This window comes from Lepisma saccharinum, chromosome 19 (genome assembly GCF_977018435.1).
Source record: "Lepisma saccharinum chromosome 19, izLepSacc3.1, whole genome shotgun sequence".
NCBI classification, from domain to species: domain Eukaryota; kingdom Metazoa; phylum Arthropoda; class Insecta; order Zygentoma; family Lepismatidae; genus Lepisma; species Lepisma saccharinum.
Window position 1 is genome coordinate 46,803,718 of NC_139247.1, and position 13,059 is coordinate 46,816,776.

A 13,059-nucleotide genomic window follows, 5' to 3' on the forward strand; every position below is an offset into this window, starting at 1 on the left:
GAAGTCAACCCAACCTCAAGGCTACCTCGATTAGACTCACTTGGCGAGACCGACGAAAGGGAGCGTGGTGGGACAACAGCTGCGAATCGTTTCCCGGGAGATATCATCTTGATGAATGAAGCATGCGGATTTCTTGGCTCGTACTTAGCCAGCCTATCAAAAGGGTTTAAAAGGGGCTATTCCTGGCACGACGGTCGAATGAGAGCCTCACCTGCCGGCATATTTGTAATTCTCCGTCCTTCCACCGCGACGAACAAACCCGTCTTCATCGAAATTACCCGGAATGACCTTGAGAAATGTATGTTCGGACATGCGCATGCTAATTTCCGGTTACATAAAAAGGTTCGTGGAGCATTTTCATGGCTTGTTCTTAAGGGGGAGTGGGGGTTGTGGCTTCCCATGATATCAGGAAGATTGCTGTTATTTTAAGTCCAATTTATGAGCCGAAAGGCTAATCGAGACTGAATCTGGAGTTTAAAGTGGAATCCGAACCAGTAAGGGAGAATTCACACCGAAGAAACACGCGACACGCGACATGCGACATGCAACACGCGACACGAGTGTTTCACACTGGTTTCTTTGCTCAGTTTGCATGATGGTACCGATATAATTGCATTAATCAGTTTATTAGTCACCCGAAAATAACGTAACAAGAGACATTGTTACATGTAAACTGCGTTGTAAAGTTGTGTAAGTTATTGAAACTTGGGAGAGGGATGTTGTGCACGAGAAAACTGAGATATAATATGCACTGACCTCAAACTGAATACGCTAGACTTTTCAGCCTGAATAAAACGAATACCTAAACACTAGAGAAATGGTTCTCAACCTTCGTGAAACCATGTCACGGTATTTTTTTTAAGTCAATGCCCTTAGCCGAAGAATTTTCCTCGTAAATCTTTACAGTAATGAAGGTTTTATGCATGGATTAACATGTACCTATGGAAATAAATATTGATAAATAGATTCTAGCATAATCATAAGAGTAATAATAGTTTGATTACGTGTGTAGGATTGTTGACAAATAAAAAAATATGGAAGACAAAGTGGTAACGTCCTCTCCTTGTAATTAAGTGATCCCAGGTTCGATAACCGGGGAGGCACCGGGCAGATCCAGTTCTGATTAGTCCATTTGTGCATAAAATGGACTTAAAAAACGAAAACTCACAACTCAAATATGATATTGGGATTATGATAGTTGTCAACCAGTTTCAGCAGAACATTTCACAGCTCAGTATAGTTGATACGAGGGCACGGTATCGAGTCGCGGCCCGGCGGTTGAAAAACAATGCAATGCAGTATTTTACCATGTTGACTAATATATTTTGGACTAAAGTGCCTCCATAAGCTGACTTTTTCAAATAAAACAGTCAGGTAAATTGCCAAAACACGGCCTCTTTTCACGATGTTGAAGGTAAATTACAGCCGATAGATAACTGCATCAAAAAACTTGATAAAGCGAAATGAACGTTGTGTTTAAATCTTAAAACATTGTTAAAACATTGTACATATCGATACTTTATTATATCAACAAATTAGAGGATCAAACATAATGTCTGTTGGGCTTTCTTCTAGAGTCTAAATACAGCTCGTTGGAATGAAGCATTCGCTGCGCATGCGCGAACAACAAACTGAAGCAACACGATGCACGGTATTGAGAAAACGGCACAGTCCGAAAGGCACGTAAACGACACGCGACACGTGCATCTTGCCTCTGTTCGAAAGGTTACATTGATTACTGAGTGATGGCTACCAACACTTGTTTCGTGTCGCATGTCGTGTGTTGCGTGTCGCGCGTTTCTTCGGTGTGAATTCTCCCTAATGCCTCCACCGGGTATCGAACACGGAACCATTCGATTACAAGGCGACGACATTACCTTGCTGTTCTTGACTTTCGATCGATCGATTTGGTTTATTAAAGTCGCTTTTCTGCCACTTATGGCTAATCGCGATGATGAGGATGAGTGATGATATGATGAAATTGATGAAGGGACACTTACATAGAACATCCATGCCCACACCAACATTCGAACCCGTGACCGCTTGACGTATTAACGCGTCAAGAACATGACGCCACTTGAGGTTCGAGATTGAAATCCCGGACAGGTCCGAAGTTAGAAGTTGGCATGAGTTTATCAGTAGACCAACTCAACACACATGAGCATGCTTTAAAGCTTCTTCAAAGTAAATTTTATGCACAAATATGTTTATCGGGACTGGGCCTATTGTTTAGAATGAGATTCTATCTATAATTTTGTTATTTACCGTCGCCTGTCTGACATTTAGGTTAATCACGACAATGAGATTGATTAATTGATTTTTGATGCTTTTACTTCGCTTTTCTGCCACCTTTGACTAATTGCGAAGATGAATTGAATTGATTTGTTGTTTTAAGTCCACTTTATGCACATAAAGGCTAATCAAGAATGGGCCTACAGTTCAAAGTGGGATCCGAACCACTATGACTCTTCACATGAGATAGATGCTGAAGAGACAACCACAAGCATAAAGGGAAGTTTCAACACGAGCCCTATAGGGGATTATACTGGCTGTGAGTCCATACGCCAGAGCCTCGCTAGATTGCAAAGGGTGATTGATGATTATATGAAATTGATGAAGTGATAATCACAAGTAATACTCATGACCAGGCCGGGTCTCGAACACGGGAACTCCAGTGGCGAGAGCAGAAAGGTCGCCAGAACAACCGCGATAGGGATCAAGCACGAAAGTGAAATTTACGCGTTTAATCCATTTCGCGGTTACTCCGTTCATGTTCAAACCGTTTCACGCTTAATCCTTTCGCTATTATTCCTTCGCTCTTGTTCCGTTTCGCTCTAATTCCTTTCGCGCTTATTCTGTTGTTCAAGTTTGGTTTTGCGCTTAATCCATTTCGCAGTAATTCCTTTCGCGCTTAATCAATTTCGCCGTAATTCCATTCGCGCTTATTGCATTTCCCTGTAATTCCTTTCGCGCTTAATCCATTTCGCTGTAATTCCTTTCGCGCTTAATCCATTTCGCTGTAATTCCTTTCGAGCTTAATCCATTTCGCTGCAATTCCTTTCGCGCTTAATCCATTTCGCAGTAATTCATTTCGCGCTTATTCCATTTCGCAGTAATTCCTTTCGCGCTTAATCCATTTCGCAGTAATTCCTTTCGCGCTTAATCAATTTCGCAGTAATTCCTTTCGCGCTTAATCCATTTCGCGCTTATTCCATTTCGCAGTAATTCCTTTCGCGCTTAATCAATTTCGCAGTAATTCCTTTCGCGCTTAATCCATTTCGCGCTTATTCCATTTCGCAGTAATTCCTTTCGCGCTTAATCCATTTCGCAGTAATTCATTTCGCGCTTAATCAATTTCGCAGTAATTCCTTTCGCGCTTAATCCATTTCGCGGCAACTTCTTCGCGTTTTGTCCGTTTCGCGATTAATCCCTTTCGCGGTTTTTTCACCACCACTTAACGAGCTCGGCCTCAGAGCCGGCTGAAATGATATCCTTAACAGCGAAATATGTTCCTAGCGGGAATCGAACCTCCGACCTCTTTTATTATTAAGGAAGCATTAAACAATTACATACATTGTGTGCGTGTGTGTACGCGTGTCGGTATGACTGATGGAATAATAAAAAGATGCCATAATGGTATAAAATAGAAGAAATAACAATCTGAAAATAGGAAAGAGGTAGTGAAAACAGATTAGACATTTCCAGCTACTTTCCTGTTATTAGGATAAAATACGAATTTATGAAATACATACACGCCTAGTTTTCTAGTGCTTCGCTCAACACTCCAAAACCGTTGTTGCTTAAGTCACCTTTCGCTTCGATAGCCTAGTCAGGACTGCACCAAATCGAGATCAAAACTACTGTCCAGAGTGCGTCCAGCGGGTATCGAGCCCAGGACCTCTCTATTACAAGGCGAGAGCGTTACCACCGGAAAGAACTTGCTCCAAAACGTAAACTAGAACAAATATAGTATTACTTGCTACATAAATGTGAAAGTACTGCTATTTATCTTTTAATATTAGCACAAGAATAGTTCCGGTAATGATGTTACAAAATGTGTTCTAATGCTACAGTACTGCAGCAGTCGGATCCAATTTTTCATTTCCATCTTCTCTCATATATCTCTGTTAAACTAATGATAGCCTATACAGAGAAGACGGCACGTTGTAAATCTCAATCTCGTTCTAAGAATAACTATTCTTTGTCCACAGACAAGTTTACACACACATACATTTCTACATTTGCACACTTCGAAATTTCCCTGTGGACAAAGAACAGTTGCTATTCTTACAACAAGATTAAGTCTTGCCCAGTAGCGTCATCTCTCGGTACAATCTGTACCATCTCTTTAACCGAGACATGCAGTTGAGAAGAGGTGGAAAGAAACAATAATCAAGTGAGATGAGACGTTCTGTAGCTTTAGTACTTATAAGTAACATTCCAGATATCCTATGTATGTAAATGTATAAATGTCTCCGCTTCATCGTTCTGGATATGTATTAGGAAAAGTCACGGTTTCTCACCTCTCCCCTACATACTACACATAGTTCGGATCTACACTACTAGGTGGCAGCAGCGACTGATCCTAGATTATCCATTAATTGATAAACAGATAAACAACACCTTGTAGAACGTTGAAGTGAAATGAAGTATATGTTTCGAGTTCTTTGTCTGTTGGTGGTTTCCAAGTAGATTGTCGCATATATTTAGATTAATTGAAATATAAACTTAATCCGTCGCATGTACTACAATTTGGCTTATTTATAACTAACTAGGAGGGCAGTTTCTAACAAATCGCAATAATACCTAAGTTGTTAGTACAGGCACCGGCAGAAAAAGCTGACGGTTTTGAAATGTGTATATAAATAAAACAATTAATGTAATGCAAAGTTTGATAATCAAAATTGCAACAAAAATAATTGCTATTCTCAGTGCTTACATTAATTTTTCTTTGTTGTGTCATCATTCAGGATGTTCAAAATGGACTGTGCACACTCCTTTCCGGTTTGGAAGTCACGTTCACTCAACTCTTGCACTGTTACCATTTTGTATGGGTGGAAATGAAAATCCAAGTGCAGCATTCTTCTAACTCTACGATCTGACATGCCCAAAGCAGCGGCATGTTGTGAGGCAGGGCGACGTGACTCCTGATAAAGCGTCCACATTTTATGGTGTACGAACAGTACGCGGACGGCCTTTGGGTTTCTTTTTCAGACTTCACCCTGTCACTCGAAAAGTTCTGACCCAAAGCAGTATCGTATTCTGACTGGGTACACAGCCGTGACGATCGACGCTTCGAAACCATCGTTGGGTTTGGACAACGGACTCGCCATTTTGAAAATATGCTTCTAACACAAAAGCACGGTGTCTCAAGTTAGCTATTCGCAACGAAATAGCGGCAATTCCGAATGAAATGCTCGTGAGGACGACGCTCAACTTAAAGGCAAGGCTACATGAATGTGTAAGGAATGGAGGTCATCATTTATCGGAAACAATTTTCAAAACAAAGAAAAAATAATGTAAACACTGAAAATGGCAATAATTTTTGTAGCAATTTTGATTATTACACCTTGCATTACATTAAATGTTTTATATAGTATATACACATTTCAAAACCGTCAGCTTTTTCTGCCAGTACCTGTATAACTTACTATTTTAGCGATAAAGGTTTTGTCTCGTGGATCAATCTATCGTTCAAACAAATATGTCACAGAGAAGAGGGTTATGTTGGAAAGATAATGTAAAGTTATTTCAGAAGTGCAAGTCTCACATTAACCTTACCTTATGGTCAAAGAAAACGAAATGGAACATTTTGTTTTGACATACCCTCGTATATTTCTTGCTACCTTTTTTTCACCTCTAATTTCTCATCTAGACACCTGAAACGTAGTATCATTTCTGTGGAGACAATTAATATTTTCCCCCAAAATACCTGTGAAAATTATCATATCCGTTTTTACTTAGAATTTAGTGTTGGAATGACTAATTTATTTTTAGAAATTATAGACTAAAAAGCACATTAGGATCTCACCTTTTGTATTGCTCGACATATTGTTCAGTTAAGAGCTCCACCGCAAGGTGAATTTACTTCGTCGCTGGAGAAGTTGGAATATCTGGAAAGAAGAAATGTTACGTTTATATTCGTTCTTTGATGGAACACATGCTGGCAAGAGATCAGGGGCATTTGATTTTCATGCGTTTTAATGAACCTTCGTGCAACTTTTTCGATGTTGTACTTAAACGTTTGGTCTGAGCTACATAAGGTCTGTACCAGTGGCGTATACTGTCTCCAAGATCTAGACTATTCACTATGTCACGTGGTCCTAGGCTATGTATAGAAATAAGTTTATCAACTCCTAAGAAATCAGGTTGCTAACTCCTAAGAAATCAGGTTGCCAACTCCTAAGAAATCAGGTTGCCAACTCCTAAGAAATCAGGTTGCCAACTCCTAAGAAATCAGGTTGCCAACTCATAGGAAATCAGGTTGCCAACTCCTAAGAAATCAGGTTGCCAACTCATAGGAAATCAGGTTGCCAACTCATAGGAAATCAGGTTGCCAACTCATAGGAAATCAGGTTGGCAACTCATAGGAAATCAGGTTGCCAACTCACAAGAAATCAGGTTGCCAAGTCATAGGAAATAAGGTTGCCAACTCACAAGAAATCAGGTTGCCAACTCCAGAATCACCATCATCATTTCACTGATATGAATAATTTTATTTACAATTTCTGATCTGATTTATATTTTATTCTCTAGACTTCAGGCTTCGCAGATATCCTAGCAAGCCTAGAATATACGCTCCTGGTCTGTACCTACATAGCGCACCAACTGATGCATTAAAGCGCATCTCAACTGAAAGAAATCCTCACTTGCATCATATGATGAACTTTGGTGTTACTTTTACGACATACAAAAATACACTAAAATGCTTCAAACTATGAATCTGATTCCTTAGTGCATAAATCGATGTGATGGATTTAGTTTTCTGTGTGAGGTTGCAATGTGCATTTGATATATCCACATACACGTACTTTGTCGTAGTGGCAACTATACGTGGTGAAATGGTTAACACAGGTGCTCCTGGTTCGAATCCCGGCCAAGACATGGGTGTTCTTTGTGAGTGTCCCTTCATCACTTTCATTATATCATCAATCATCCACATCTTCGCGATTACCCAAAAGTGACAGAAAATCAAAATAAAATCAATCAATCAATCAAATCAAAGCTATCTGATTAGTTCTCATTAAGGGAATGGTTGTTACAGAATGAATGTAGCTTCAAATTGTGTGTTTGTGTTTTCTTCTGTTTTAAGGGATTTGATTAATCGCAACAAAATACAAAATAAACATATACAAGTTTTGAACTTTAACTATAAGCTGTAAAATGTAATATTGCTAAAGCATTGATTGATCGGGTGTTTTAAGTCCACTTTATGCACAGTAAGGCCAATCGGGACTGGACCTACAGCTTAATGTGGGACCCGAACCACTGTGTGTTCGAACCCGAGACCGTTTGATTGTAAGGCGACGACGCTACCACTGCGCCTTCGGGGAGGCTCTTTTGCTAATGCAGAGATAAATTAAGTGAACATGACAAATTTACGCAACGCTACAACGCCGTAACGAGAAAATTTTTAAATATTGAAACTGCAGCTAACTTATTAATTACCAGCCATCCTTTGAACACCTACACTGAAATGTCTGGCGCCGCTTTCCAGAGAGGCCATTAATAGAAGCTAATATACGTTCTTAGGATATACAGCCTCAGGGAACATGTGTGGATAATATTGCTGAAACATCACATGCGCAGATTATGTACAGTTTTCATATTACTGAAAGTTCCTACTCTGCGTCACTGAATCGTGTTTTTATTCGATGTCGAGCCATTAATGTGAGTGAACCAAAGGACATTGATGGTTTGTGAGGCAATGTCCGAAAGGTCAAGACAGTACTTGAAGCAAGGAATCCTCCGAGTATGGTCTTGCAGTGCGGTCTTGAAGTAGTGGACTGGAAGTGAAAGTCTTTCGAATTGCACTTCGACTGCAGCGCCAAATACGATCAGTAGATGAAACTGAATACTCGTGGTTTTCCCCACGTTTTAAAAACACTTGTTTTTCACCATAGAAATCACATAGTATTTTCAATTGTTCTTACACATGCATTTCCACACATTCCAACAACTTGCTGGACCATAACGTATATTTAACCTGTGTTCCAGCCTTTTTACCTCTGTGATTTTCAACAAATGAACAACGAGAGCGGAAATCACGTGACCTAGTCAGCAACTCTCTGTGCTGCAAGCTGTGCACTAGTGTTGCACTTGGTGCTTTCGAACTGTACTGGCTGACGTCACTTCCGTGAATACCATACTTCAAGTCTGTAATTTGTACCATTCGGACACAACCTCTATTTCTGATTAGTCTCATGTAGGATTCAATAATATAATACGCGCCTCGCTGGCATTTTATCAAGACAACATTTTTTTCGATGACAAATATTGAAAGCATCAAGTGACAGTGCGATGTTAGCTTATCTGTTGAGTGAATGCATCAGTTTTAAAAATTATTCTCTAAGTTACTTCAGTTTACAGGGGCTTTGTTATGGAGCGTTTATTTTAAATTGTATAAGAACAAGGACACGATACGAGAATTAAGGAGACTGTATTACATGCCCATACGAGACCGAGATAAACACTCAAATAGAAGCCGATAGGATATCCAGATGAAGACTGGATTACAAACCGATACGGGGCCGAGAAGAATACTAGATTAGAGACCGGTACGGGACTGAGATGAAGGCTAGATTAGAGACCGGTAGAAGCTGAAATGAAGATTGGATTAGAGGCCGATACGATACCGTAGATGAATAGAGAAGGTCTAAATATGGGCGAAGGTTTAAATATGGGTTTTGGAGTTATCAGCGCTCCCGGGTGCTGCAGCCTGGCAGAGGTTATGGGAACTGGTTATCTGTCAAGGACAAAGGTTGCGGCGCCAATTCGCAAGAGAAAGTGGTGGTTAGTTTCGGCCTTGGACGCTGTTATAGAATTGCCACCTCCGAAAGTTTGTTTCAACTAAGAGTTTTCTGAATTCTCATCTGCTTTGTATAGGTTATGATATTAGCGGTACATAAAACAAATGTGGGCTTTTATAATGCCATGATTTGTTTGTGAAATATGTACCACAGAGAGCGAAAATACATTAAAGAAGGAAAATAGCGTGATGGTCTAAATATGGGCTATGACATGAGGTTTAATGTTGAGATCACAATTTCAACAAATGTTTGGATGTTTTTCTTAATTTCGATTTTCCCATTCCGCGTGATTATTCATAAATATGAATTTTATAATGTTTTATCGATAAATGACTGTTTTTTTTAAAAAAATAATTGCTTTTTGTGATATTGCCATATTTAGACCACAATTTTGAAATACTTCATTTTACCATTTTTTGGAAATTCCTTTTTGTTTAAAAAAAATGAGACATTCTATACTTTAGCATGCTATTACATTTACCTAAGTATATATTTCATAGATATGCATTTTAAAGGCAGATGCTTGATATATTAATTTATTTCCTCCGAAATTGACAACATGAAAAGGGGGGCCCATATTTAGACCTTTTCCTCTACCAAATAAGAAACCAGTACGGGACTGAAATGAAAACTGGATTACAAACCGATACGAGACCGAGATGAAGACTAGATTAGAGACCGCTACGGGACTGAGATGAATATTGGATTCGAGACAGAGATGAAGACTGGAGATTACAGACTGATACGAGATTGACATGAAGAATAGATTAGAGACCGGTTCGAAACCGAGGTGAAGACTGGATTAGAGACCGGTAAGGGAGTGAGATGAACACTAGATTAGAAGCCAAAACGAGACCGAGATGTAGATTTAAGACCGGTACGATACTGAGAGAAAGACTGGTTTAGAGACTGAGATGAAGACTGGTTTAGAGACTGAGATGAAGACTGGATCAGAGGCTGAGATGAAGACTGGATTAGAGGCTGATATGAAGACTAGATTAGAGACTGAGATGAAGACTGGTTTAGAGACTGAGATGAAGACTGGTTTAGAGACTGAGATGAAGACTGGATTAGAGGCTGAGGAAGACTGGTTTAGAGACTGAGATGAAGACTGGATTAGAGGCTGAGATGAAGACTGGATTAGAGACTGAGATGAAGACTGGATTAGAAGCCCATACGAGAATGATAACAAGACCACTCTCTGAAATGACCATGTCCTGTTATCACCGAGCAGCACTTAGACGGAAATAAACACGTCAACATTTGTACGCACACAACCACATTTCGCTGATGCGAGGGAAAACGACAAACGTGCGCTTCCCGACAGAGAACCACGCACGCAAGCGAACTCGTACCGTACGCAGAACTAAATATAACTCCCCTAACGGCTTGCTGACGATGAAGGTTATGTAATAATGAATTGGCAAGAAAAACATACGGGTGTCCTCGGTTCGAAAAGAAGGGGGTGGGAGGAGGAAGATGCCCCAAGCGATCAAAAGCAACTGGGGTCGAAATTGTGATGTCTGAGTTCATATCGCAACCCACAAGTTTCCGGTTTTATTTTCGAACACTCCCAGCTGTAACATCAATTTGTTACGAACGTACAAAATGCGTTCAAGGTTTCTCCATTTTAAAGTACTTACCAGATTTCAGTGTTGCCACAATCTGATGACACAATTTCCCTTTGCAAGAAGCAAAGTTTCCCTTTCTCGATAAATTTTTCCCTGCAACTAAAAAATCATAATAATAATAAAGTTGATTGAGTTGGTGTTTTAAGTCCACTCTATGCACAGTAAGGCTAATCGGGACTGGACCTACAGTTTAAAGTGGGTGTGCCTCCATCCGGGTATCGAACCCGAGACCCCTTGATTACAAGGCGACGACGCTACCACTATGCCATCGGGGAGGCCTAATAATAAAGTTTATTTTAGGTGCTGATTATAAATAATAATAAGTAGATAGTATCTAGTATTTTCGTTGGCCCATGTTCTTATTTACGAAAAATGTTAAACAATGCTTACATAATCAGGCCAGATGTTCGGAGTTTGAACCTTGTCGAAGCATGAATGTTCAATTCTGTTTCTTCCAACACCCATTTCATAACACTATAAACCAAAAACATAGAAAAGCGACGTAAAAAGAAATATAAATTTAAGACAAAAATAAAAATGTGAATATGGAAGTAAAACATGATATAATGTGTACTATTCAGTCTGGTATCATCAAATTTCCCTGAAATTTTGATATTTTCCAACGAAATTCCCTTTCCCTTTTTGGCAAAAAATTCCCCGCAATAGGGAAAGTTTCCTTCATGTGGCAACACTGCCCGGTTTCCGCTGAAGTGTGCTTCTACAGCGTGCAATGGCTGAAAACTGTTGGGAAACTCTCTCTATAGTTCCAGGCTTGAGAAAAACTCATTCTAGCATATCATTGTTGTCGAGACGGTTCAGCGCTAGGAACGTACTAACAGAAGACAGACTGCCTTGAAGGATTTGTCTGTGCAATTATAACCACATTTGCAGTTGTCTGCAATTCAAATTGGATGCACAAGACAGCGAGCGAGTTTCATCTCCGCACATGTTATACCAAAGGTTGGGAGCGAACGAGCTAACCCGTCCGTTCACGAATCACCGTTTTCCGGAAAAAGAGCATTAACGACCCAACATAATCGACAGTTGAAGCGTGTTGAACAACTTTCTCGTAGAAAATCTTGAAATGTCCGAAACCGCACTCGTACACGATCAAAAGCATTGAACAACCTTCCGATTGGAATCTTGAAAGCTCCAACACTGCACTCGTACACAATCAAAAGCATTGAACAACGTTCTGACTGGAAATCTTGAAGGGCCTGAAATTGCACACGTACACAATCAAAGGCATTGAACAATGTTTTGATTGGAAATCTTGGAATGTCCGAAACTGCACTCGTACACGATAAAAGTCATTGCTAATTGGAAATCTTGAAAGGTCCAAAAATGCACTCGTACACGATCCAAATAAAAAAAGTAACAAAGATTTCACATTTTGCCGAGAGATGGCAGCGTTTACAGCAAGAACAGAATAAGCATATTACTTTCTCTCCAAAGGAAGAAATAAAACACAAACCGAAGAAATGTGATGTATTTTCTCGTTATTATCAATATAATTTAAGATAACACAGGAATGTGCAATCATAATGAGTTAATAACAATTAATACAATTTTCACAGATATGCAAGGCGAACAAAGTAAGCCCTGCGTCAGGTCAACCTTGCAGCAGGTTTTAGCATATGTAGATCCAAACGTGCGCGCAAGAATATAGTTCCACTGAGACGGGTTCTATTCCGACACAACTGCATACTTGCAAGAAAACAGTTATTTAATTTGTAATATACAGACAAAATAATACATTGATTAGCAGGTATGGACTTAATTGGTTGCAATCACTGTGCAGACGAACTTAGAACCGCAGATTCGCCAACTCGAATCTGTAATGCGTTGAAGAGACATTGAAACTTTAGAGCGAGTCGAGCGAGACTGAATGCGTTGCAGAGCGCGTGAAATCGCTGATACCAGTGTTGCACCTCTCACTATTTTAACCCTATGTTTATTGTAGAGCGGCGAGAATGGCTGAATCTCCTGTTCAGCGCGCGGTTTTACCCGAATGTTATTTTGGGCTTCATCCGAAAGGAAATGTTCTTCAAAGTCAAGCAAGTTGTTTTAAATGCATAATCCTCCTTGCGGCAACAAGATCAAAGTAAAACAGGGCGTGAGGTGATTTGCCGTCAATGTGCACACGAATTGTATCACGGGTGTTGAATGATTTGCGGTTTGAGTTTAGCAAGAGGAAACGATTGTTTGTTGTTTGACGACAAAAGAATCTCCGCGGTATTAAAATATATCGCAGTGAGAAGAAACATGTTTATTATTTGGACGAGACGTCCTTCAACTCGGTGAGTGGGGGAAGGGGGAATAAACCATGGAAGGATACCACCATGCAAAACCACCGCCAGGGCTGAAGAAACCGACGATGAGGGGAAGGGGGAGGCTTA

The 13,059-nt window shown here is 40.0% G+C and overlaps 1 protein-coding gene across 3 annotated transcripts in view; it reads right to left on the reverse strand.

Annotated features, from left to right (window-relative positions):
- Positions 1-13,059, reverse strand: part of Octbeta2R (Octopamine beta2 receptor) — a 195,403-nt gene that overhangs the window by 40,143 nt on the left and 142,201 nt on the right. For all 3 annotated transcript variants that reach the window (XM_083140834.1, XM_083140835.1, XM_083140833.1), the window contains exon 2: positions 6,032-6,113. The gene's annotated coding sequence lies outside the window, so the exon portion shown is untranslated. The remainder of the gene's footprint in view (positions 1-6,031; positions 6,114-13,059) is intronic.